Source organism: Schistocerca serialis, chromosome 9 (assembly GCF_023864345.2).
Source record: "Schistocerca serialis cubense isolate TAMUIC-IGC-003099 chromosome 9, iqSchSeri2.2, whole genome shotgun sequence".
Taxonomy (NCBI): Eukaryota; Metazoa; Arthropoda; class Insecta; order Orthoptera; family Acrididae; genus Schistocerca; species Schistocerca serialis.
Genome location: NC_064646.1, coordinates 151,859,752 through 151,886,796, shown reverse-complemented (window position 1 = coordinate 151,886,796; position 27,045 = coordinate 151,859,752). Strand labels below are relative to the sequence as shown.

The 27,045-nt window shown below is 30.5% G+C and overlaps 2 long non-coding RNA genes across 3 annotated transcripts; one reads left to right on the top strand and one right to left on the bottom strand.

Moving 5' to 3' along the window:
* Nucleotides 1–8,945: 8,945 nt before the first annotated feature.
* LOC126418525 (uncharacterized) lies at nt 8,946–22,760 on the bottom strand. 2 transcript variants are annotated; one of them, XR_007575859.1, is made up of 2 exons: nt 22,663–22,760; nt 8,946–9,220 (listed from the first exon to the last, which is right to left on the bottom strand). It is a non-coding gene; the product is annotated as an uncharacterized LOC126418525 (long non-coding RNA). The 2 variants fall into 2 exon arrangements; XR_007575860.1 differs by having other exon boundaries at nt 22,652–22,706.
* Nucleotides 9,111–22,965, top strand: LOC126418524 (uncharacterized). Its single transcript, XR_007575858.1, has 2 exons — nt 9,111–9,248; nt 22,691–22,965. It is a non-coding gene; the product is annotated as an uncharacterized LOC126418524 (long non-coding RNA).
* The last annotated feature ends 4,080 nt before the right edge of the window (nt 22,966–27,045 follow it).

The following is a 27,045-nucleotide window of genomic DNA, read 5'->3' as shown; positions in this document are numbered from 1 at the left end:
AAATTTTCTAACCTACCTGCCCGATTAAGGGATCTGACATTCCACGCTCCGATCCGTAGAATGCCAGTTTTCTTTCTCCTGATAACGACGTCCTCTTGAGTAGTCCCCGCCCGGAGATCCGAATGGGGGACTATTTTACCTCCGGAATATTTTACCCAAGAGGACGCCATCATCATTTAATCATACAGTAAAGCTGCATGTCCTCGGGAGAAATTACGGCTGTAGTTTCCCCTTGCTTTCAGCCATTCGCAGTACCAGCACAGCAAGGCCGTTTTGGTTAATGTTACAAAGCCAGATCAGTCAATCATCCAGACTGTTGCCCCTGCAACTACTGAAAAGGCTGCTGCCCCTCTTCAGGAACCACATGTTTGTCTGGCCTCTCAACAGATACGCCTCCATTGTGGTTGCACCTACGGTACGGCCATCTGTATCGCTGAGGCACGCAAGCCTCCCCACCAATGGCAAGGTCCATGGTTCATGGTTCCATCCTATCTATTGCAAATTGAATCTTGTCTGTGTCTTTAAAATGTGCTGCAACCCTCCTTTCAGTCTAAATTTCTGCCCTGTATTATTTTGGATGTACCGATTATCACTGCTCATCAAGGTAACGACTCTACCTTCCCCAACGGTTAAAGTGGCATTGCTAATTCGTTTATCAATTTCTTCTGTCTTGCTCTCCAATTGCTGCACTCCCTGTTGTAATTGCCTGACCTCCATTGCAACCCTCTTGTTATCCTGTTCTCGTTGCACGGCTATAGCATTTCTCAGATTGACAGCCAGTTGGTTTTGCCTATCTCCTATCCCCTTAACTGCATCATTGCATTGTTTCTGCATCTGTGTCACCTCGGCGATCCTTTCTCCCAATTCGGCTTTAGTTTCTTCAACATCGTCTTCTATCTTTTTTGTCAACTTTCCTTCCATCTTCTCCACGTCTCCCTGGACTTGGTCTATGCTCTTCTGTAGCTTCCCCTCTCTCTCATCGATGTCCATCTTCAGTCGTTCTTGTAACTCCTGCATTTCCTTCTTCAGATTACATTCCATCTTCATCTGTGATGTTTTGATCTCTTGTGCTATAGTTTGTTGTAAATCTTCCTTTAATGATTTGCGGAATATTTCTTCCCTTTCTCTAGCTTCCTGTAAATTTTCCTTTAATGATTCTCTAGTCTCTTGTAAACCCTTCTCTAATGATTCGCGGAATATTCTTCCCTCTTCTCTAGTTTCTTGTAAACCTTTCTCCAATGATGCGTTACTTTCTTGTAAACCCTTCTCTAACGATTCGCTGAAACCTTTCTCTAACGATGCGTTATTTTCTTGTAAACCTTCCTTTAATGATTCTCTGAAACCTTTCTCTAATGATTTGCGGAATATTTCTTCCCTTTCTCTAGCTTCTTTTAGCCAGGCTGCCAACATCGACCACATATCTGCACCCTCAGAAACTGGCTTATCTCTCGTCGTTTGTCCCGGTGTCTCGGGATAACTAGTTGAATGCGCTAATGGGCTCTCTAATGACAATCCATAATCACTGATTCCTGAATCATCTCTGCCTTCCTGTCCTATCCCTTTCCTTTCAACTACTGCCTCACAAACCTGCTTATCTTCAGTAGACATGTTTGGTTTATTTTTAATGCACAGGCAAGTAATATAAAATAACTTCTAGTTACCCAAAACACTCTTAATTACCATGAAACTAATCAAACAGTACCTGAAGTATTTTTCAGTTAATCCCAAAATTGATAGAATACGTATGAATACCGAACATAACAACTCTCAAAACCTAATAACTTCAAATATCAATTCTCACATACACTGCTTATGTAAAATGTTCTAAATAAGATAAATCACACCATTCATTAAATCTATAAATCTAAAATCCCCAAAAACAACGAGCATATCTGTATTGTCACCATTTAGACTACGCAACATGCATAAATAAGTATGCTATATTTCAGAGTATGTTTTGCAAACTTTTCGGAAATTACTGTAATTGGGCACTTTTCCTAATGTGATACTCAGTTTACAATTGTTTATTTACCGCGAAGACTGCACACTACAATTTAATGTTATGTCAACCAGTCGTCTTCACTCACCAACTGACGTTACCACGAGTCACGATGATTTGACAATTGAAGTGGGCGTGGCGCTGTACTGCCGCCGGAGCCGCGTGAAGTCGCGCTGAAAATCTGTGGTGAGTCATCGTAGTTCTCCGTCGGCCGCTCCGTGGCGCTGCAGGCGGGTGTAGTTTGTAGTTCGGCCGCTAGATGCCGGGTCAGCGCTCGGTGTTCGAAGTCGCGCTGAAGACCGTCGGTGTAGTGCGTCTGTGCTTGAACTACTCCTTGCACAGGTATTTGGGATGACGTGTGAAATCACCTCGCAGATCGAAGCTCTTTGGCGCAGCTGCTACACGGGTCTGCGTGACGTCACTCAACAATTGCGTTGCCACAATAAATTGTCGTTTGCATAACAGTTTACGGGTCCACGTGAAGCTGTCCGATTTTCACTATTCAAAAAGCAATTCCAGTCATAATATTACTATTAAACACTTCTGAAAAAGCTTCCATGACAAATTCTTGGCTCGTTTCGCTACTTTAATGTTCACACGTGTCTTTCTTTGGTGTTCACTTTTCATAGTTTTTCACGCGGATTTACGCATTTGCACATTATAACACAGTTTATCGACACTATTATTCTTATCAAATATGGCGAGAAGAAAACAGTTTAGTCACAATCGTAAGATGCTATTACTTTGTATTGTTAAAAATGCACTGTTCTTGTCGCGATTTTAAAGTTTATGCTCTGTCTCGATCGAAAAATGAAAAAAAAAAATATTTTCTCGCGTTAAGCAAGGTAAAATTACCTATTGTTCTTTACGATTCGTCCAAAAATTGCACTGGTCCTTTCACGGTAAGCCAAGGGTGTAACACCTCCGATTTATGTATCTCGACCCGATCCGGATCTGAATAGCAGCCCAAATAAATATTAATTAATGTGACCGTGTACCTAATGGGGCTGGCAATTGGATTTGACTGCTACGGAGTTGTTACATTCCATTTTGTCCTTCTCAAATGCTGTAATAATGAAATGAAATGTCCGGTGACAAGAAGAAACGCCATCACAGCTTCACTAATCAAGGACCTATATTCGTCTCAAAAATACAAAAGGAAGGAGACAGCCACTGCCTTCGTCATACATATTTAATTATGACTAATCTCAGCACAGGCTTCCTCGCTATTTGTTGGTGCGGGTAAATCGACTAAAGAGTTATTAATGATTTTAATTAAAGGATGTCTCAATCATAAGGGTTTATTCATTAGTAAATTATCTTATTTTACGAATAGGCCCCTGGTTAATGTTGGTGATTTTAACAACTGCTAATAGTGCTAAAAATAAATAAATTATTATTATTATTGTAATAATGAATGTTGGTCTATTATATAGTTTTTCTAAAGATATTGTTATTTCTTGATAATTGATTGAATTATCAATATTTATAGTTTCAGTATTTTTGAAAAAGTCTATAAATATTGTTATATCTAAAATAATTAATGTTGATATGATAAATATTCATATTGTTAAGGTAATAATTATTGTAATTGATTTAGGTTGAAATATTTCGTTTGATGCAATTCTCGTAATATAAATAAATAGTACTAATATACCACCAAGAAATGTTAAAAATAAAATATATGATAACCAATATCTTTCCATTATTGTTCCTGTTATTAGTCCAACTAGAAAAGTTTGTAGGATAATGAAAAGCATTATTGATATTGGGTGTCTTAATTTTATAAAATTAATATTTATTACATTTGATAGTGATATAATTATTATTTTAATCATTTCAGGGGTTAGTTTATTTAAAATATCGGTTTTGGGGACCGATGATGGTAAGCTTTCCACCTCTGAAGTTTTAAAAGCGGGGGCCAGACTTATTTCCGGTTTACAAGACCGGCGTTTTTTTTTTAAACTATTAAAACTAATGGTTATATTCTCTGTCTTTACTTCTTTATTGATTTATTTTGCTGGTGTTTATGTTTTTTCTTCTAAACGTAAGCATTTATTAATGGTTCTTTTGAGATTAGAATATATTCTTCTTTCTTTATTTATGTTGGTTATTGTTTTTCTGATTGAGTTTGATTTTGATTATTTTTTTCCTGTTATTTTTTTAGTTTTTTCTGTTTGTGAGGGTGCTTTAGGTCTTTCTATTTTAGTTTCAATAATTCGTTCTCATGGTAATGATTTTTTTAATTCTTTTGGTCTATCTTTATGTTAAAGTATTTATTTATAACTATTTTTTTGATCCCTCTTTGTTTAGTTAATAATTGTTGATGGTTGGTTCATTCTTTAATGTTTCTGTCTAGTTTTGTTTTTATGATTTGTGTTTATTCATATGCAGATTTAAATATGATTAGATATTATTTTGGTATTGATTATTTTTCTTTTAGTTTGATTCTGCTTAGTTTTTGAATTTGTTCTTTAATAATTACTGCTAGAGGTTCAGTTTATTTAAGTTCTTATCATTCTAATTTTTTTGTTTTTATAGTTTTAATTTTAATGATTATGCTTTATTGTTCATTTGTTAGATTGAGTCTTCTTTCTTTTTATATTTTTTTTGAGGCTAGATTGGTTCCTACTTTACTTTTGATTTTGGGTTGAGGCTATCAACCTGAACGGTTGCAGGCTGGTGTTTATTTAATTTTTTATACTTTGGTTGCTAGATTGCCTTTATTATTAGTGTTATTTAGGGTTTATTATTTTTCTAATACTTTATACTTTCCTTTATTGGTAGATTTTGGTTCTTATTATTTTATATGTTATGTTTTTATAATTCTTGCTTTTTTAGTTAAGATGCCAGTATTTTTGGTTCATTTGTGGCTTCCTAAGGCCCATGTTGAGGCCCTTATTTCAGGTAGAATGATTCTTGCTGGTGTTTTATTAAAGTTAGGTGGTTATGGTATTTTTCGTGTTTTAAAGGTTATTTCTTATTTGGGTTTAAAGTTTAATTATTTTTGATTGTCTTTAGGTTTATCTGGTGGGGTTATTGTTAGATTTATTTGTTTTCGTCAGGTTGATTTAAAGTCTTTAATTGCTTATTCTTCTGTTGCTCATATAAGAATAGTTATTGGAGGATTGATAACTATAAATTGATGAGGTTGTATAGGTTCTCTTTCTTTAATGGTTGGTCATGGTTTGTGTTCTTCTGGTTTATTTTGTTTATCTAATATTATTTATGAGCGTTTAGGTAGACAAAGATTATTAATTAGCAAGGGTATAATTAATTTGATGCCAAGAATGGCTTTATGATGATTTCTTTTGAGATCTTCTAATATAGCCGCTCCTCCTTCTTTAAATTTGGTAGGTGAACTTAGATTATTAAATAGAATTATGTCTTGATCTTCTTTTAGATTTCTTGCTTTAATTTTTTTGTCTTTTTTTAGAGCTGTTTATACTTTATATATGTATTCTTATTCTCAGCATGGTAATTATTATTCTGGTGTTTATACTTGTTCTCTTGGTTATTTTCGTGAATATCATCTTTTACTTTTACATTGATTACCTTTAAATATTCTTTGCTTAAAGGGTGAGCATTTTTTTGTTTAGTTTGCTTAAGTATTTTAATTAAAAATGTTGTTTTGTGGAATCAATGATATGAATTTTTTCATCTTAGGCCGTGAATTTGTTTTCTATTTGTTCTTTGAGTTTTTTTCCTTTATTTTTTTCTAGAACTATAATTTTTATTTTGGGTATTTATTATTTAATAATTGATTATAGAGTTTTTGTTGAATGAGAGCTTTTTAATTTAAATGGTTCTATGGTTGTTATGACTTTAATTTTGGATTGAATGTCTCTTATTTTTATATCTTTTGGTATGTATATTTCTTCTTTGGTTATTTGTTATAGAGAGGATTATATATTGGGAGAAAAGAATATAAATCGTTTTATTATTATTGTTTTAATATTTATTCTTTCTATAGGTTTTTTAATTATTAGTCCTAATTTGATTAGAATTTTATTAGGATGGGATGGTTTAGGTTTAGTTTCTTATTGTTTAGTTATTTATTATCAAAATGTAAAATCTTATAGTGCGGGTATGTTAACTGCACTTTCTAATCGTATTGGTGATGTTGCTATTTTAATTTCTATTGCTTGAATATTAAATTTTGGCGGTTGAAATTATATTTATTATTATGATTTTATTTCTAATTCTTTTGAAATAAAGCTTATTACTATATTAATTGTTTTAGCAGCTATAACTAAGAGAGCTCAAATTCCCTTTTCTTCTTGACTTCCTGCTGCTATGGCTGCCCCTACTCCTGTTTCTGCTTTGGTTCATTCTTGTACACTTGTTACTGCTGGGGTTTATTTATTAATTCGTTTTAGACCAATATTAGATACCTATAATTGTGGTTGATTCTTACTTTTAATTGGATGTATAACTATGTTTATGGCCGGTTTGGGGGCAAATTTTGAATTTGATTTGAAGAAAATTATTGCTCTTTCTACTTTAAGACAACTTGGTTTAATAATAAGAATTTTGGCTATGGGTTATCCAAAACTTGCATTTTTTCATTTATTAGCTCATGCTTTATTTAAGGCTTTATTGTTTATGTGTGCAGGTTCAATAATTCATAATTTAAAGGATTCTCAGGATATTCGTTTTATAGGTTCAATTGTTAATTTTATGCCTTTAACTTCAGTTTGTTTTAATGTTTCTAGTTTATCTTTGTGTGGTATACCATTTTTAGCAGGTTTTTATTCAAAGGATTTAATTCTTGAGATGGTTTGTTTAAGATGAATTAATTGTTTGATTTTCTGTTCAGATACTGTTCAGATTATAATGTCTGAAGTTTTAAAAATAATTACAATTGGAAGGATTAATGCGATTTCTACATCAAAAATTAAGAAAATTACTGCAATTAAGAAGAATCGAAGTGAGAATGGTATTAGTGCTGATCTTTTTGGGTCAAATCCGCACTCAAATGGTGATCTTTTTTCTCGGTCATTAATTAATTTTTTTGATAATGTTGTTGCAAGGATTATAACAATTATTGGAATAATAAATCTAATAAAAATTCTTGTAGATAGAATTAGGATTGTTTTTCTTGATTTATATCAAGCTTTTTGATTGAAAGTCAAATGTACTATTTATACTAGAAAAACAATTATCTACCTCATCAATAAATAGAAATATATAAGAATAATCATACTACGTCTACAAAGTGTCAGTATCATGCTGCTGCTTCAAATCCAAAGTGGTGTCTTGGTGAGAATTAGTTTATTGAATGTCGAAGTAGACATGTTGATAAGAAAATTGTTCCGATAATTACATGTAGCCCATGAAATCCTGTTGCAACAAAGAATGTTGATCCATAAACTGCGTCTGCAATGGTGAAGGGTGCTTCTCAATATTCATATGCTTGAAGTATAGTGAAGTATAGTCCTAGTAGTGCTGTGAAGAATAATCCTTGTAATGATTGAGTATGATTAGATTCTATTAGACTATGATGTGCTCATGTTACTGTTACTCCTGACGCTAAAAGAATAGCTGTATTAAGTAATGGAATTTGTATAGGATTGAAAGGTTGAATTCCTATTGGGGGTCATAATATTCCTAGTTCAATAGTTGGCGCTAGTCTTCTTCTAAAAAATGCTCAGAAAAATGAAACAAAGAATAGTACTTCTGATGCAATAAATAAAATTATTCCTCATCGTAGTCCAATTGATACAAATCCCGTATGTAGTCCTTGGTATGTTCCTTCTCGAACTACATCTCGTCATCATTGGATTATAGTTAGATGTGTAATTCCAAATCTGATTATAAATAAGTTAATGTTAAATAGGTGAAATCATTTTGCTAATCCTGATACTAGAACTATTGCTCCAATTGCTCCTGTTAATGGTCAAGGTCTGTAATCTACTAAGTGGAATGGGTGGTTTGAGTGAGTTGTTAACATAAGTTTAGTATACTTCTCTAGAATATAAAGTTCTTAAAATTGAGAAAACATAGGCCTGAATTATTGCTACTGCTGATTCTAGAATTAATAGAAGTATTTGTCCAATAATTAATAGTGAAATTAAGTTTATTGCTATAGATGGTCCTGTATTTCCTAGTAACGTTAATAGTAAGTGTCCTGCAATTATATTTGCTGCTAGTCGTACTGCTAGTGTACCTGGTCGAATGATATTTCTAATTGTTTCAATTAATACTATAAATGATATTAATGCAGGCTGTGTTCCTTGGGGAACAAGGTGTGTAAATTTGTGATTTGTATGATTAATTCATCCAAATAATATAAATCTTAATCATATAGGTAGAGCGATTGCAAATGTTAATGCTAAATGTCTTGTTCTAGTAAAGATGTAGGGGAATAATCCTATGAAATTATTAAATAGTATTATAATAAAGATTGAAATGAAGATGAATGTTGTTCCATTAAATGATTTTGGTCCTAGCAATGTTTTAAATTCATTGTGTAAGGTTAAGTTTAGTTTATTTCAAATAATATTAATTCGTGATGGTGTAAGTCAAAATATTGATGGGATTAATAATAATCCTAGGAATGTTCTAGTTCAATTTAATGATAAATTGAAGATATTAGTTGATGGATCAAATGTTGAAAATAAGTTTGTTATCATTTTCAATTCAAGTTCTTTATATCAATTGTTCTTTTTTCTGCTCTTTTAATAAGGTTTGGTTTAAATGAGTAAAAGTTTATTTGATTAAATAAAATTAATGTAGTCGAAAATATAATAAATAGGGAGAATCATATGAGAGGGGATATTTGAGGTATTTGGATTGAATTCCCCATCAGAAGTAGTCGTTAATTTACTATTTTTTGGTTTAAGAGACCATTACCTACTTTCAGTCATCTGATGTATTTCAAGGTGTACTAATTATTTAGTTATTTTAGATTGACACTCTAATGTTATATATTTTAACTAACTCCTTAGATTATCTTAGATAATCACTTGATAAATAAGTTTACTGAAGTTCTTTCAATTACAATTAGTATAAATCTGTGGTTTGCTCCACAGATTTCTGAGCATTGTCCAAAGAATAGTCCCGGCCGGTTTATTGTAAATGTTCCTTGGTTTAGTCGACCTGGCGTTGCGTCAATTTTAACTCCTAATGCAGGCACTGCTCATGAGTGTAGAACGTCTGATGCTCTTGTTAATACTCGTACTTCTGTATTTATTGGTAAAATTGTTCGGTTATCTACATCTAGAAGCCGAAATCCGTCGTTTTCTAGGTCTTGTTCTGGTGTTATGTAAGTGTCAAATTCTACATCTATAAAGTCTGAATATTCATATCTTCAATATCATTGTCGTCCAATTGTTTTAATTGTAATTATTGCGTCTACTGAATCATCAAGTAAATATAGTAGTCGTAATGATGGCAGTGCAATAAAAATTAGTGTAATTGCTGGTAGTGCTGTTCAGATTGTTTCAATTAAATGTCCGTGAAGTATGTTTCGATTTGTATAGGCAATGAATAATATGTAACTTAGGGCATAGCCTACAATTACTGTAATTAATAATAATACGACCATAGTATGATCATGGAAGAATGATAGTTGCTCCATTAATGGTGAAGCTCCATCTTGAAGGGATAGATTTGATCATGTTGCCATTAATTAATTTTTCTAATAAAAGGTCAAACCTTTATTTGTAGAGCTTAAATCTACTGCACTAATCTGCTATATTAGAATCTAGAAATTAATGGTAGCTCTGAGTAACTGTGTCCCGCAGGTGGGTTATTTTGTAGTCATTCTGTTGATCTTCTTATATTAGCTCTAAATATGATTGCCCGGTTTGTAATCATTCTTTCTCATATAATTACAATGAATATAATGATTCCTACAATAGAAATTGTGGACCCAATTCTTGATACTACATTTCATGATGTATATGCGTCTGGATAGTCTGAATATCGTCGTGGTATTCCTGCTAGTCCTAGGAAGTGTTGAGGAAAAAATGTTAAGTTTACTCCAATAAATATAATTGTAAATTGGATTTTTAATCATGTATTATTTATAGTTAATCCTGTAAATAATGGGTATCATTGAATAACACCTCCTATGATTGCAAATACTGCTCCTATGGATAACACATAATGGAAGTGGGCTACTACATAATATGTATCATGTAATACGATGTCAAGTGATGAATTTGCTAATACTAATCCTGTTAGTCCACCAATTGTAAATAGGAAAATAAATCCTAAAGCTCATAATAACGGTGGATTGAATTTGAATTTAGTTCCATATAGTGTAGCTAATCATCTGAATACCTTGTTTCCTGTAGGTACAGCAATAATTATTGTTGCTGATGTAAAGTATGCTCGTGTGTCAACATCTATTCCTACTGTGAATATATGATGTGCTCATACAATAAATCCTATTAGTCCAATTGATAATATAGCATAAATTATACCTAATGTTCCAAATGATTCAATTTTTCCTCTTTCTTGACATACAATGTGAGAAATAATTCCAAACCCTGGTAGAATTAAAATGTAAACTTCTGGGTGCCCAAAGAATCAGAATAGGTGTTGATATAAAATTGGGTCACCTCCTCCCGCAGGGTCAAAGAATGATGTATTTAAATTTCGATCTGTTAATAGTATAGTAATAGCCCCTGCTAATACTGGAAGCGATAAAAGGAGGAGAAGGGCTGTAATAGCTACAGATCAAACAAATAAAGGTGTTTGATTTAGAGTAATACTTTCTGATCGTATATTAATTGCTGTTGTAATGAAGTTTACTGCACCAAGAATAGATGATACACCTGCTAAGTGAAGTGAAAAAATAGCTAGGTCTACAGATGCCCCCCCATGTGCGATAGCTCCTGGAAGAGGAGGGTAAACTGTTCATCCTGTACCAGCACCGTTATCTACTATGGAAGATGTAAGAAGAAGGGTAAGTGAAGGCGGTAGTAATCAAAAACTTATATTATTTATTCGTGGGAACGCTATATCTGGTGCACCAATTATTAATGGTATGAGTCAATTACCAAATCCACCAATTATAATAGGTATTACTATAAAAAAAATTATTACAAATGCGTGGGCTGTAATAATGACATTATAAATTTGGTCATCTCCAATTAGAGATCCTGGTTGACCAAGTTCAGCACGAATAAGTATTCTTATTGATGTTCCTACTATTCCTGCTCACGCTCCAAATAAAAAGTATAAAGTACCAATATCCTTATGGTTTGTTGAGAATAATCATTTTTGCGGTAAGATGGCTGAATTTAAGGTGGTAGACTGTAAATCTACTTATGAGATGTTTCTCTCTTACCATACTTTAGGTCTTATATTCAATTATGATTCTAGACTGCAATTCTAGAGGTGTAAAATTTTACTAAGGCCTAAAAGATTATTCTTTTAATTATAACTTTGAAGGTTATTAGTTTGTTTAACTTAAGTCCTTAGTATAATGAGATTAAGGTTGATGTTGAGATTAATCTTATTGTTGAAATTATTACTGTTATAGGAAGAATAATTCTTGATTTTTGAGACTTTATTTTTATAGATCACGAATTTTCTGTGTATGATATAATTAGGGCTGAGAATCTAATACGTATATAATAATAAAGTGTAATTGTAGTTAATACAACCATAATTGTTATAATAGTTGTTATGTTATTTTCCATCAATGATTGTATTACAATTCATTTTGGTAGAAATCCAAGAAATGGTGGTAAACCACCTAAGGATAAAAGGGATAAAAATATTATGAATTTAATTTCAGTTTTTATATTTCTGGCTGAATAGATCTGATTTATAAAAAATAAATGTATTTGCTTAAATAATAGGACCATAATTAATCTTAATAGTGAATAAATAATAAAGTATAGTTCCCAAATGTTTTCTCTAACTGTTAGGGATCTAATTATTCACCCTAAATGTCTAATTGAGGAATATGCTAGAAGTTGTCGTAGCGATGTTTGATTTAAACCACCTATTGCCACAATAATAATTCTTAGAATAATAATTGTTCAAATGAAAGTTCTTAGTTGAATACAATAAGATAATACTATTATTGGGGCAATTTTTTGCCTTGTTATTAGTGTTAAACAGTTATTTCATCTTGAAGCTCCTATTACTTCTGGAAATCAGAAATGAAAGGGTGCAGCCCCGATCTTTAATAATAATCTAGATCTAATTATTATTGATGGAATAAATTCTGTTTCTCATCCTATTGGATACTTTATTTGAATCAGCAAAATTGAAAATAATAGTATTGTCGATGCTATTGCTTGGACAATAAAATATTTAATTGATGATTCATTTATTATTATATTTTTATTTCTTGTTAGGAGCGGAATAAATGAAAGTAAGTTGATCTCAAGTCCTATTCAAACTCCAAATCAGGAGTTTGATGAAATGGACAGGATCGTTCCTATCATTAATGTTGATAGGAAGAGAAGTTTTGTAGAGTTGTTGGTTATTAAAAAGGAGAGGATTGATACCTCTATAAATGGTGTATGAACCCATTAGCTTTTTTAGCTTACCTTTTTACATTAAGGTGTATGATGCACGTTAGTTTTTGATACTAAAGGAGGTAGTTTAATTCTGTCTTATGTAATTTTTAATGAAGGTAATTTTATTTACTTGATTTACCCTATCAAGGTAACCCTTTAATCAGGCACTTCATTTATATTTAATATATAAATTAAAAATTTCTTTTAGAAATTTGTTTATGTATTATTTTGGTTATTTCTAATTAATTTGTCTTGGTTAGGATAATCTGAATATATATTATATATAATAAATAATTTATATTAATATATTACATTTAATTAAATTTAATTACCAATAATGTTATTTTATAATTATTAAATGATTATTTTAATACATTTATTTACCTAGGATTATAGCTACTTATGTTTTTAGCTTAAAATAGGTGATTATATTATAAATTATATAATAATATGTAATTTAATATTAAATATTATTATAATTGGATATAATAAATATAATTAATATTATTAAATATAAAATTTTATATTAATATAAATAATTATATTAATTAGAATAATATAATTTAATATATTATCTATAATTAGATTATTTAACTAATTAATATTTAAGTTAACTTAATATAAAGTTAATTTTATATTAATACCATATTACATTAATTTACATAATTATATTAAATATATTTATTATATTATTTAATCTTTCTTTATTATTAGTGAAAAGAAAGATTAAATAAGAAAGAATATAATACATTTATCACTATACATGTTCCATATTAATCTTTATTTATATATAATAGAGAAGTTGTTGTGGTCATTCTAGGGTGCGTTTCTTTTTTTTTGTCATTTTTGCGTTTCTTTTCTTTTTTATTCTTTAAATATTTGAATCTTTTATTTTTTCTTATTTTTATAAATTTTTGAATTTCTTATTTTGTTTCCAAAAGTTTTATTCTTGCTTATTTATTCACTTTTTCTTTGTATTATATGTAAGTTTTGTTAAACTAAATGTTTTATTTTGCAGTAATTTGATTTAATTATCAAGTGATTTTGGATTTAGCAAATGATTTAGTATCGGCATAATTCGTGCCAGCAGCCGCGGTTATACAATTGATACAAGTGAATATTATTGGTTAAAACAGTTATTTATATTTTTAGGGTTAAAATATAAATTTGTAAGGTGAAATGTTAAAATTTATTTATAGCTCTTTTTATGAATCTGTGAAATTTGAATAATAAACTAGGATTAGATACCCTATTATTTTAAATGTTAATTATATTTACCAGGGTACTATTAGTTAAGGTCTTTAAACCCAAAGAATTTGGCGGTATCTCATTCCATTCAGAGGAACCTACTCCGTGATTGATAATACACGATTTACTCTACTTAATTTATTTGTTTGTATATCTCCGTTATCAGAGAATCTTTTTAGAGTTATAATTCTCAAGATTTATAATTATAAAATATTTCAGGTCAAGGTGCAGCTTATAATTAAGAGGAGGTGGGTTACAATAGATTTTTGTTTATAACGGATTTGATGGTGAAATACTATTAATGAAGGTGGATTTGATAGTAATTTAATTTATTTAATTTTACTGATATTGGCTCTGAGGTGTGTACACATCGCCCGTTGCTCTCATTACTGATTATCTATTTTATTATCTTAATTTAGCTTCAATTTTGGGTCCCTACTAGGGCTATGTTTGGTAATTCAAATTGTAACTGGAATATTTTTAGCTATACATTATACATCAAATATTGAAATAGCATTTAGTAGTGTAGTTCACATCTGCTGAGACGTAAATAATGGCTGAATTATTCGAACCTTACATGCAAATGGAGCTTCTATATTTTTTATTTGTATTTATTTACATGTAGGACGAGGGATTTACTACGGATCTTATGTATACATACACACCTGAATAATTGGTACAGTAATCCTATTTTTAGTTATAGCAACTGCATTTATAGGATACGTTTTACCTTGAGGTCAAATATCATTCTGAGGTGCAACAGTAATTACTAATTTATTATCAGCAATCCCATACTTAGGAACAGATTTAGTTCAATGAGTATGAGGAGGGTTTGCTGTTGATAATGCAACATTAAATCGATTCTTTACATTTCATTTTGTACTACCATTTATTATTGCTGCAATGGCAGCAATTCATTTATTTTTCCTACACCAAACAGGGTCTAACAACCCCCTAGGGCTAAATGGAGATATTGAAAAAATCCCATTTCACCCATACTTTACTTTCAAGGACTCTATTACATTTGTATTAATAACATCATTATTAATTATACTGTGCTTGATTAATCCCTACCTCCTAGGAGATCCTGATAATTTTGTACCTGCCAACCCATTAGTAACTCCCGTCCATATTCAACCAGAATGGTACTTCTTATTTGCATACGCAATTCTACGGTCAATCCCTAATAAACTCGGAGGTGTTATTGCATTATTCTTATCTATTAGAATCTTAATAATTTTACCATTTTATAATAAAACACCATTCCGAGGTATTCAATTCTATCCTATCAACCAGATTTTATTCTGAATTATAGTAGTTGTTGTATGCTTATTAACTTGAATTGGAAAACGGCCTGTTGAAGAACCTTACATTATAACAGGACAAATCTTAACAATTATTTACTTTACATACTTCTTAATTAATGTACATGTTGCAAACACATGAGATAAACTAATTAAGGAATAATAAGTTAATTAGCTTAGGAAAAGCATATGTTTTGAAAACATAAAACTAGAAGTTTAACTCTTCTATTAACTTTTCTTAAAAAATTTCACTAAATAAATGAAATAAATAAAATCTTTAAACCAACAAAGAAAATAAAAAAATTTAAAGATAATGGCAAAAAACTTTTTCAAGCTAAGTACATTAACTTATCGTAACGAAAACGTGGTAATGTGCCACGAACTCAAATAAAACCAAAGGACATAACAGCAAGCTTAATAAAAATATAAAAGAATAAAAATCACCGCCTAAAAAAATTAAAGCTAATAACATTCCTATAAAAACAATTCTAGTATACTCAGCTAAAAAAATTAAAGTAAAACCTCCTGCACCGTATTCAATATTAAACCCTAAAACTAACTCAGATTCACCTTCGGCAAAGTCAAAAGGAGTACGGTTAGTTTCAGCTAAACAAGAAGCAAAACAAGCTAAAGCCAAAGGAAAAGAAATAATAATAAATCAACAATAAAGCTGATAATTTATAAAATCAAACATGTTAAAACTACCAATTAAAATAATTAAAGATAATAAAATTAAAGCCAAACTAACTTCATATGAAATTGTTTGAGCAACAGAACGAAGAGAACCTAGTAAAGAATAATTTGAATTAGAAGACCAACCAGCAATTATAACAGTATAAACACCTAATCTAGTACAGCATAGAAAAAACAAAAATCCATAAGAGAAAGAACATATATAAGTTAAGTAGGGAAAAATCACTCAAACAGCCAAGGAAATTATTAAATTAAAAACAGGAGAAAAGTAATAAAGTAAATAATTAAATATAATAGGAATTGGCTGCTCCTTACAAATTAACTTGATAGCATCACTAAAGGGTTGAGGAATTCCGACAAAACCTACTTTATTTGGATCCTTTCGAATTTGAATATAACCTAAAACCTTACGCTCTAATAAAGTTAAAAAGGCAACACTAATTAAAACACAAATAACTAATAAAAGAAAATTCAAAATAAACATAAATAAATCATAAAGTATCAATACTATTTGTAGAAAAAATCTACATAAATGAATTCTAAATTCAACACATTAATCTGTCAAAATAGTAATTTAATTAATATTAATCAATAAAATAAAAAATATTTCAACCATATGGTCCTTTCGTACTAATATGAATTAATAATCTTAGGATAGAAACCGACCTGGCTCACGCCGGTCTGATCTCAGATCATGTAAGAATTTAAAGGTCGAACAGACCTAATTACTGGGCTACTGCACCCAAAATTTTTCTTAATCCAACATCGAGGTCGCAATCTGCTTTGTCGATATGAGCTTTCAAAAACAATTACGCTGCTATCCCTAAGGTAACTTAATCTTATGATCATAAATTATAGATCAAAACAAACATAAATAAATGATATAATAATGAAGAGTTTATTTATTCTTCATGTCACCCCAACAAAACATCATCATTAAATATAGAAAGACAAACAAAAAACTATATAAGAATAAAATGTTAAGCTCTATAGGGTCTTCTCGTCCTAAAGAAAAATTTAAGCCTTTTGACTCAAAAGTTAAATTCAAAAATTTATTAAGAGACAGTTGATTTCTCGTCAAGCCATTCATTCCAGCCACTAATTAAGAGACTAATGATTATGCTACCTTTGCACGGTCAAAATACCGCGGCTCTTTAAAAATCTGCTCAGTGAGCAGGCCAGACCTCAAAGTATTTTCTAGAGGACATGTTTTTGATAAAAAGGCGGAAATTAATTTTGCCTAGTTCCTTATAATAAATTAACAAGGTAAAAATTATATACAAATAAATATACTAATTCCATCATTATTACAAAAATTTCAAAATTAAATTTATAATCTTAATAAAAAACCTAAAATAATTATAAAATCAAAAATAAAAATAATGAACTAAAACGTAATCTTAGAGATAGCTGGTTTAAAGCTTACTATTATATTTTATAAAACAAATTATGGGTTATTAACTTCAAAGCTTATCCCTTAAAGAATAAATAAGTTAATATTTATACCTAAAAAATTAAATAAAAACAATTAACTTCAAAAAATTAAATTTTTTCTTAAGAAACTAGATATCTTGGGAAACGATTAACATCTCATTTCTATAAATAATTTAATAATAATTATGATACATTAACTATAAATTATTTATAAATCAACCCAAATCGAGACAAGTAAAGAAAATACTAAAATTTGGATAAACCCTGATACAAAAGGTACAATAAATAAAATCTACTTTTAAAAATTTAAAATAATATTTCATAAAACAATTACATTACCAATAAACTATAATATAAAAAATCAATTCTACAAAATATACTAAGACAAAATTCGACAAAATTATTTTTATTAAATAATTAAATAAACAAAAAATAAATATAATAAAATAAATAACCAAGATAACCTGATTTGCACAGAAAAATTTTCAGTGTAAATGAAACACTTTACTAATAAGTTATATCTTGAAACTCTTCCTTGATACACTTTCCAGTACATCTACTATGTTACGACTTATCTCATCTAAATTGAAGCTAAATTAAGATAATAAAATAGATAATCAGTAATGAGAGAGACGGGCGATGTGTACACACCTCAGAGCCAATATCAGTAAAATTAAATAAATTAAATTACTATCAAATCCACCTTCATTAATAGTATTTCACCATCAAATCCGTTATAAACAAAAATCTATTGTAACCCACCTCCTCTTAATTATAAGCTGCACCTTGACCTGAAATATTTTATAATTATAAATCTTGAGAATTATAACTCTAAAAAGATTCTCTGATAACGGAGATATACAAACAAATAAATTAAGTAGAGTAAATCGTGTATTATCAATCACGGAGTAGGTTCCTCTGAATGGAATGAGATACCGCCAAATTCTTTGGGTTTAAAGACCTTAACTAATAGTACCCTGGTAAATATAATTAACATTTAAAATAATAGGGTATCTAATCCTAGTTTATTATTCAAATTTCACAGATTCATAAAAAGAGCTATAAATAAATTTTAACATTTCACCTTACAAATTTATATTTTAACCCTAAAAATATAAATAACTGTTTTAACCAATAATATTCACTTGTATCAATTGTATAACCGCGGCTGCTGGCACGAATTATGCCGATACTAAATCATTTGCTAAATCCAAAATCACTTGATAATTAAATCAAATTACTGCAAAATAAAACATTTAGTTTAACAAAACTTACATATAATACAAAGAAAAAGTGAATAAATAAGCAAGAATAAAACTTTTGGAAACAAAATAAGAAATTCAAAAATTTATAAAAATAAGAAAAAATAAAAGATTCAAATATTTAAAGAATAAAAAAGAAAAGAAACGCAAAAATGACAAAAAAAAAAGAAACGCACCCTAGAATGACCACAACAACTTCTCTATTATATATAAATAAAGATTAATATGGAACATGTATAACGATAAATGTATTATATTCTTTCTTATTTAATCTTTCTTTTCACTAATAATAAAGAAAGATTAAATAATATAATAAATATATTTAATATAATTATGTAAATTAATGTAATATGGTATTAATATAAAATTAACTTTATATTAAGTTAACTTAAATATTAATTAGTTAAATAATCTAATTATAGATAATATATTAAATTATATTATTCTAATTAATATAATTATTTATATTAATATAAAATTTTATATTTAATAATATTAATTATATTTATTATATCCAATTATAATAATATTTAATATTAAATTACATATTATTATATAATTTATAATATAATCACCTATTTTAAGCTAAAAACATAAGTAGCTATAATCCTAGGTAAATAAATGTATTAAAATAATCATTTAATAATTATAAAATAACATTATAGGTATTTAAATTTAATTAAATGTAATATATTAATATAAATTATTTATTATATATAATATATATTCAGATTATCCTAACCGAGATAAATTAATGAGAAATAACCAAAATAATACATAAACAAATTTCTAAAAGAAATTTTTAATTTATATATTAAATATAAATGAAGTGCCTGATTAAAGGGTTACCTTGATAGGGTAAATCAAGTAAATAAAATTACCTTCATTAAAAATTACATAAGACAGAATTAAACTACCTCCTTTAGTATCAAAAACTAACGTGCATCATACACCTTAATGTAAAAAGGTAAGCTAAAAAAGCTAATGGGTTCATACACCATTTATAGAGGTATCAATCCTCTCCTTTTTAATAACCAACAACTCTACAAAACTTCTCTTCCTATCAACATTAATGATAGGAACGATCCTGTCCATTTCATCAAACTCCTGATTTGGAGTTTGAATAGGACTTGAGATCAACTTACTTTCATTTATTCCGCTCCTAACAAGAAATAAAAATATAATAATAAATGAATCATCAATTAAATATTTTATTGTCCAAGCAATAGCATCGACAATACTATTATTTTCAATTTTGCTGATTCAAATAAAGTATCCAATAGGATGAGAAACAGAATTTATTCCATCAATAATAATTAGATCTAGATTATTATTAAAGATCGGGGCTGCACCCTTTCATTTCTGATTTCCAGAAGTAATAGGAGCTTCAAGATGAAATAACTGTTTAACACTAATAACAAGGCAAAAAATTGCCCCAATAATAGTATTATCTTATTGTATTCAACTAAGAACTTTCATTTGAACAATTATTATTCTAAGAATTATTATTGTGGCAATAGGTGGTTTAAATCAAACATCGCTACGACAACTTCTAGCATATTCCTCAATTAGACATTTAGGGTGAATAATTAGATCCCTAACAGTTAGAGAAAACATTTGGGAACTATACTTTATTATTTATTCACTATTAAGATTAATTATGGTCCTATTATTTAAGCAAATACATTTATTTTTTATAAATCAGATCTATTCAGCCAGAAATATAAAAACTGAAATTAAATTCATAATATTTTTATCCCTTTTATCCTTAGGTGGTTTACCACCATTTCTTGGATTTCTACCAAAATGAATTGTAATACAATCATTGATGGAAAATAACATAACAACTATTATAACAATTATGGTTGTATTAACTACAATTACACTTTATTATTATATACGTATTAGAATCTCAGCCCTAATTATATCATACACAGAAAATTCGTGATCTATAAAAATAAAGTCTCAAAAATCAAGAATTATTCTTCCTATAACAGTAATAATTTCAACAATAAGATTAATCTCAACATCAACCTTAATCTCATTATACTAAGGACTTAAGTTAAACAAACTAATAACCTTCAAAGTTATAATTAAAAGAATAATCTTTTAGGCCTTAGTAAAATTTTACACCTCTAGAATTGCAGTCTAGAATCATAATTGAATATAAGACCTAAAGTATGGTAAGAGAGAAACATCTCATAAGTAGATTTACAGTCTACCACCTTAAATTCAGCCATCTTACCGCAAAAATGATTATTCTCAACAAACCATAAGGATATTGGTACTTTATACTTTTTATTTAGAGCGTGAGCAGGAATAGTAGGAACATCAATAAGAATACTAGTCGTGCTGAACTTGGTCAACCAGGATCTCTAATTGGAGATGACCAAATTTATAATGTCATTATTACAGCCCACGCATTTGTAATAATTTTTTTTATAGTAATACCTATTATAATTGGTGGATTTGGTAATTGACTCGTACCATTAATAATTGGTGCACCAGATATAGCGTTCCCACGAATAAATAATATAAGTTTTTGATTACTACCGCCTTCACTTACCCTTCTTCTTACATCTTCCATAGTAGATAATGGTGCTGGTACAGGATGAACAGTTTACCCTCCTCTTCCAGGAGCTATCGCACATGGGGGGGGCATCTGTAGACCTAGCTATTTTTTCACTTCACTTAGCAGGTGTATCATCTATTCTTGGTGCAGTAAACTTCATTACAACAGCAATTAATATACGATCAGAAAGTATAACTCTAAATCAAACACCTTTATTTGTTTGATCTGTAGCTATTACAGCCCTTCTCCTCCTTTTATCGCTTCCAGTATTAGCAGGGGCTATTACTATACTATTAACAGATCGAAATTTAAATACATCATTCTTTGACCCTGCGGGAGGAGGTGATCCAATTTTATATCAACACCTATTCTGATTCTTTGGGCACCCAGAAGTTTACATTTTAATTCTACCAGGGTTTGGAATTATTTCTCACATTGTATGTCAAGAAAGAGGAAAAATTGAATCATTTGGAACATTAGGTATAATTTATGCTATATTATCAATTGGACTAATAGGATTTATTGTATGAGCACATCATATATTCACAGTAGGAATAGATGTTGACACACGAGCATACTTTACATCAGCAACAATAATTATTGCTGTACCTACAGGAAACAAGGTATTCAGATGATTAGCTACACTATATGGAACTAAATTCAAATTCAATCCTCCGTTATTATGAGCTTTAGGATTTATTTTCCTATTTACAATTGGTGGACTAACAGGATTAGTATTAGCAAATTCATCACTTGACATCGTATTACATGATGCATATTATGTAGTAGCCCACTTCCATTATGTGTTATCCATAGGAGCAGTATTTGCAATCATAGGAGGTGTTATTCAATGATACCCATTATTTACAGGATTAACTATAAATAATACATGATTAAAAATCCAATTTACAATTATATTTATTGGAGTAAACTTAACATTTTTTCCTTAACACTTCCTAGGACTAGCAGGAATACCACGACGATATTCAGACTATCCAGACGCATATACATCATGAAATGTAGTATCAAGAATTGGGTCCACAATTTCTATTGTAGGAATCATTATATTCATTGTAATTATATGAGAAAGAATGATTACAAACCGGGCAATCATATTTAGAGCTAATATAAGAAGATCAACAGAATGACTACAAAATAACCCACCTGCGGAACACAGTTACTCAGAGCTACCATTAATTTCTAGATTCTAATATGGCAGATTAGTGCAGTAGATTTAAGCTCTACAAATAAAGGTTTGACCGTTTATTAGAAAAATTAATTAATGGCAACATGATCAAATCTATCCCTTCAAGATGGAGCTTCACCATTAATGGAGCAACTATCATTCTTCCATGATCATACTATGGTTGTATTATTATTAATTACAGTAATTGTAGGCTATGCCCTAAGTTACATATTATTCATTGCCTATACAAATCGAAACATACTTCACGGACATTTAATTGAAACAATCTGAACAGCACTACCAGCAATTACACTAATTTTTATTGCACTACCATCATTACGACTACTATATTTACTTGATGATTCAGTAGACGCAATAATTACAATTAAAACAATTGGACGACAATGATATTGAAGATATGAATATTCAGACTTTATAGATGTAGAATTTGACACTTACATAACACCAGAACAAGACCTAGAAAACGACGGATTTCGGCTTCTAGATGTAGATAACCGAACAGTTTTACCAATAAATACAGAAGTACGAGTATTAACAAGAGCATCAGACGTTCTACACTCATGAGCAGTGCCTGCATTAGGAGTTAAAATTGACGCAACGCCAGGTCGACTAAACCAAGGAACATTTACAATAAACCGGCCTGGACTATTCTTTGGACAATGCTCAGAAATCTGTGGAGCAAACCACAGATTTATACCAATTGTAATTGAAAGAACTTCAGTAAACTTATTTATCAAGTGATTATCTAAGATAATCTAAGGAGTTAGTTAAAGTATATAACATTAGTGTGTCAATCTAAAATAACTAAATAATTAGTACACCTTGAAATACATCAGATGACTGAAAGTAGGTAATGGTCTCTTAAACCAAAAAATAGTAAATTAACGACTACTTCTGATGGGGAATTCAATCCAAATCCCTCAAATATCCCCTCTCATATGATTCTCCCTATTTATTATATTTTCGACTACATTAATTTTATTTAATCAAATAAACTTTTTCTCATTTAAACCAAACCTTATTAAAAGAGCAGAAAAAAGAACAATTGATATAAAGAACTTGAATTGAAAATGATAACAAACTTATTTTCAACATTTGATCCATCAACTAATATCTTCAATTTATCGTTAAATTGAACTAGAACATTCCCAGGATTATTATTAATCCCATCAATATTTTGACTTACATCATCACGAATTAATATTATTTGAAATAAACTAAACTTAACCTTACACAATGAATTTAAAACATTGCTAGGACCAAAATCATTTAATGGAACAACATTCATCTTCATTTCAATCTTTATTATAATACTATTTAATAATTTCATTGGATTATTCCCCTACATCTTTACTAGAACACGACATTTAGCATTAACATTTGCAATCGCTCTACCTATATGATTAAGATTTATATTATTTGGATGAATTAATCATACAAATCACATATTTACACACCTTGTTCCCCAAGGAACACCGCCTGCATTAATATCATTTATAGTATTAATTGAAACAATTAGAAATATCATTTGACCAGGTACACTAGCAGTACGACTAGCAGCAAATATAATTGCAGGACACTTACTATTAACGTTACTAGGAAATACAGGACCATCTATATCAATAAACTTAATTTCACTATTAATTATTGGACAAATACTTCTATTAATTCTAGAATCAGCAGTAGCAATAATTCAGGCCTATGTTTTCTCAATTTTAAGAACTTTATATTCTAGAGAAGTATACTAAACTTATGTTAACAACTCACTCAAACCACCCATTCCACTTAGTAGATTACAGACCATGACCATTAACAGGAGCAATTGGAGCAATAGTTCTAGTATCAGGATTAGCAAAATGATTTCACCTATTTAACATTAACTTATTTATAATCGGATTTGGAATTACACTTTTAACTATAATCCAATGATGACGAGATGTAGTTCGAGAAGGAACATACCAAGGACTACATACGGGATTTGTATCAATTGGACTACGATGAGGAATACATTGTGGTTTCAGAATACAGATAAAATTACACATTCTGGTGACTTAGGAGTGCGCTAATGATTGTATATTCTTTCGTTAGCAGGTTGACAAGAGACTTGTGGGAGCGGCGGCATGTTCTAGAAGAAAATCGCTAGTGCTGTGCTCATAGCATTCCTCACACCGAATGTATCTACGTACAGTAGATGACTGCGTGAATAAATGGTTTTTTGGGAAGTAACAGCTCGATGTTTTAATATTTTCATTATGTTTTAAGAATACAGATAAAATTACACATTCTGGTGACTTAGGAGTGCGCTAATGATTGCATTTTCTTTCGTTAGCAGGTTGACAAGAGATGTTCTAGAAGAAAATCGCTAGTGGTGTGCACATAGCACTCCTCACACCGAATGTATCTACGTACAGTGGATAACTGCGTGAATAATTGGTTTTTTGGGAAGTAACAGCTCGACGTTTTCATTTTTTCATTAAGGTTTAAGAATACAGATAAAATTACACATTCTGCTGACTTAGGAGTGCGCTAATGTTGCATTTTCTTTCGTTAGCAGGTTCACAAGAGATGTGTGGGAGCGGCGACATATTCTAGAAGAAAATCGCAAGTGCAGTTCACATAGCATTATACACACCGAATGTATCTACGTACAGTGAATGACTGCGGGAATAATAAGATTTTTGGTAAGTAATAGCTCGATGTTTTAAGTTTTTCATTATGGTTTAAGAATACAGATAAAGTTACACATGCTGGTGACTTAGGAATGAGCCAATGATTGCATTTTCTTTCGTTAACAGGTTGACAAGAGATGTGTGGGAGCGGCGACTTATTCTAGATGAAAATCACTAGTGCTGTGCCCATAGCATTCTTCACATCGAATGTATCTACGTACAGTGGATGACTGGATAAATAATTGGTTTTTCGGGTAGTCGCAGCTCGATGTTTCAATTTTTTTCATTATGGTTTAAGAATACAGGTTAGATTACACATTCTGGTGACTTAGAAGTGCGCTAATGATCGTATTTTCTTTCGTTAGCAGGTTGACAAGAGATATGTGGGAGCGGCGATATCTTCCAGAAGAAAATCGCTAGTGCTGTGCACATAGCATTCCTCGCACCGAATGTATCTACGTACAGTGGATGACTGCATGAATAATTAGTTTTTTGGTAAGTAACAGATCGATGTTTTAACTTTCTCATTATGGTTTAGGAATACAGATAAAATTACACATTCTGGTGACTTGGGAGAGCGCTAATAATTGCATTTTCCTTCGTTAGCAGGTTGACAAGAGATGTGTGGGAGCGGCGACAAATTCCAGAAGAAAATCGCTAGTGCTGTGCACATAGCATTCTTCACACCGAATGTATACGTACAGTGGATGACTGCGTGAATAATTGGTTTTTTGCGAAGTAACAGCTCGATGATTTAATTATTTTAATTGTGGTTTCAGAATACAGATAAAATTACACATTCTGGTGACTTAGGAGTGCGCTAATGATTGCATTTTCTTTCGTTAGCAGGTTGACAAGAGATGTATGGGAGCGGCGACATGTCTCAGAAGAAAATCGCTAGTGCTGTGCACATAGCACTCCTCACACCGAATGTATCTACGTACAGTGGATAACTGCGTGAATAATTGGTTTTTTGGGAAGTAACAGCTCCATGTTTTAAGTTTTTCATTAAGGTTTAAGATTACAGATAAAATTACACATTATGGTTACTTAGGAGTGCGCTAATGAGTGCATTCCCTTTCGTTGGCAGGTTGACAATCTATGTGTGAGAGCGCCGACCAATTCTAGAGGAAAATCGCTAGTGCTGTGCACATAGCATTCTTCACACCGAATGTATACGTACAGTGGATGACTGTGTGAATAATAAGTTTTTTGGTAAGTAACAACTCGATGTTTCAATTTTTTCATTATGGTTTAAGAATACAGATAAAATTACACATGCTGGTGACTTAGGAATGCGCTAATGATTGCATTTTCTTTCGTTAGCAGGTTGACAAGAGATGTGTGGGAGCGGCAATATGTTCTAGATGAAAATCACTAGTGCTGTGCACATAGCATTCTTAATACGGAATGTTTCTACGTACAGTGAATGACTGCGTGAATAATTGGTTTTTTGGGAAGTCACAGCTCGATGTTTCAATTTTTTTCATTATGGTTTAAGAAAACAGATAAAATTACACATTTTGGTGACTTAGGAGTGCGCTAATGATTGCATTTTCTTTCGTTAGCAGGTTGACACGAGATGTGTGGGAGCGGCGACATATTCTAGAAGAAAATCGCTAGTGTTGTGCAGATAGCTTTCTTCACACCGAATGTATCTACGTACAGTGGATGACTTCATGAATAATAAGTTTTTTGGTAAGTAACAGCTCGATGTTTTAATTATTTCATTATTTTTTAAGAATACAGATTAGATTACACATTCTGGTGACTTAGAAGTGCGCTAATGGATGCATTTTCTTTCGTTAGCAGGTTAACATGAGGTATGTCGGAACGGCGACATGTTCTAGAAGAAAATCGCTAGTGCTGTGCACATAGCTTTCCTCACACCGAATGTATCTACGTACAGTGGATGACTGCGTGAATAATTGGTTTTTTGGGAAGTAACAGCTCGATGTTTCAAATTTTCATTATGGTTTAAGAATACAGGTAAAATTACACATTCTGGTGACTTAGGAGTGCGCTAATGATTGCATTTACTTTCGTTAGCAGGTTGACAAGAGATGAAGTAGTGAAGGCAGCAGTGGATCAAGTAGGTAAAAAGACGAGGGCTAATAGAAATCCTTAGGTAACAGAAGAAATATTGAATTTAATTGATGAAAGGAGAAAA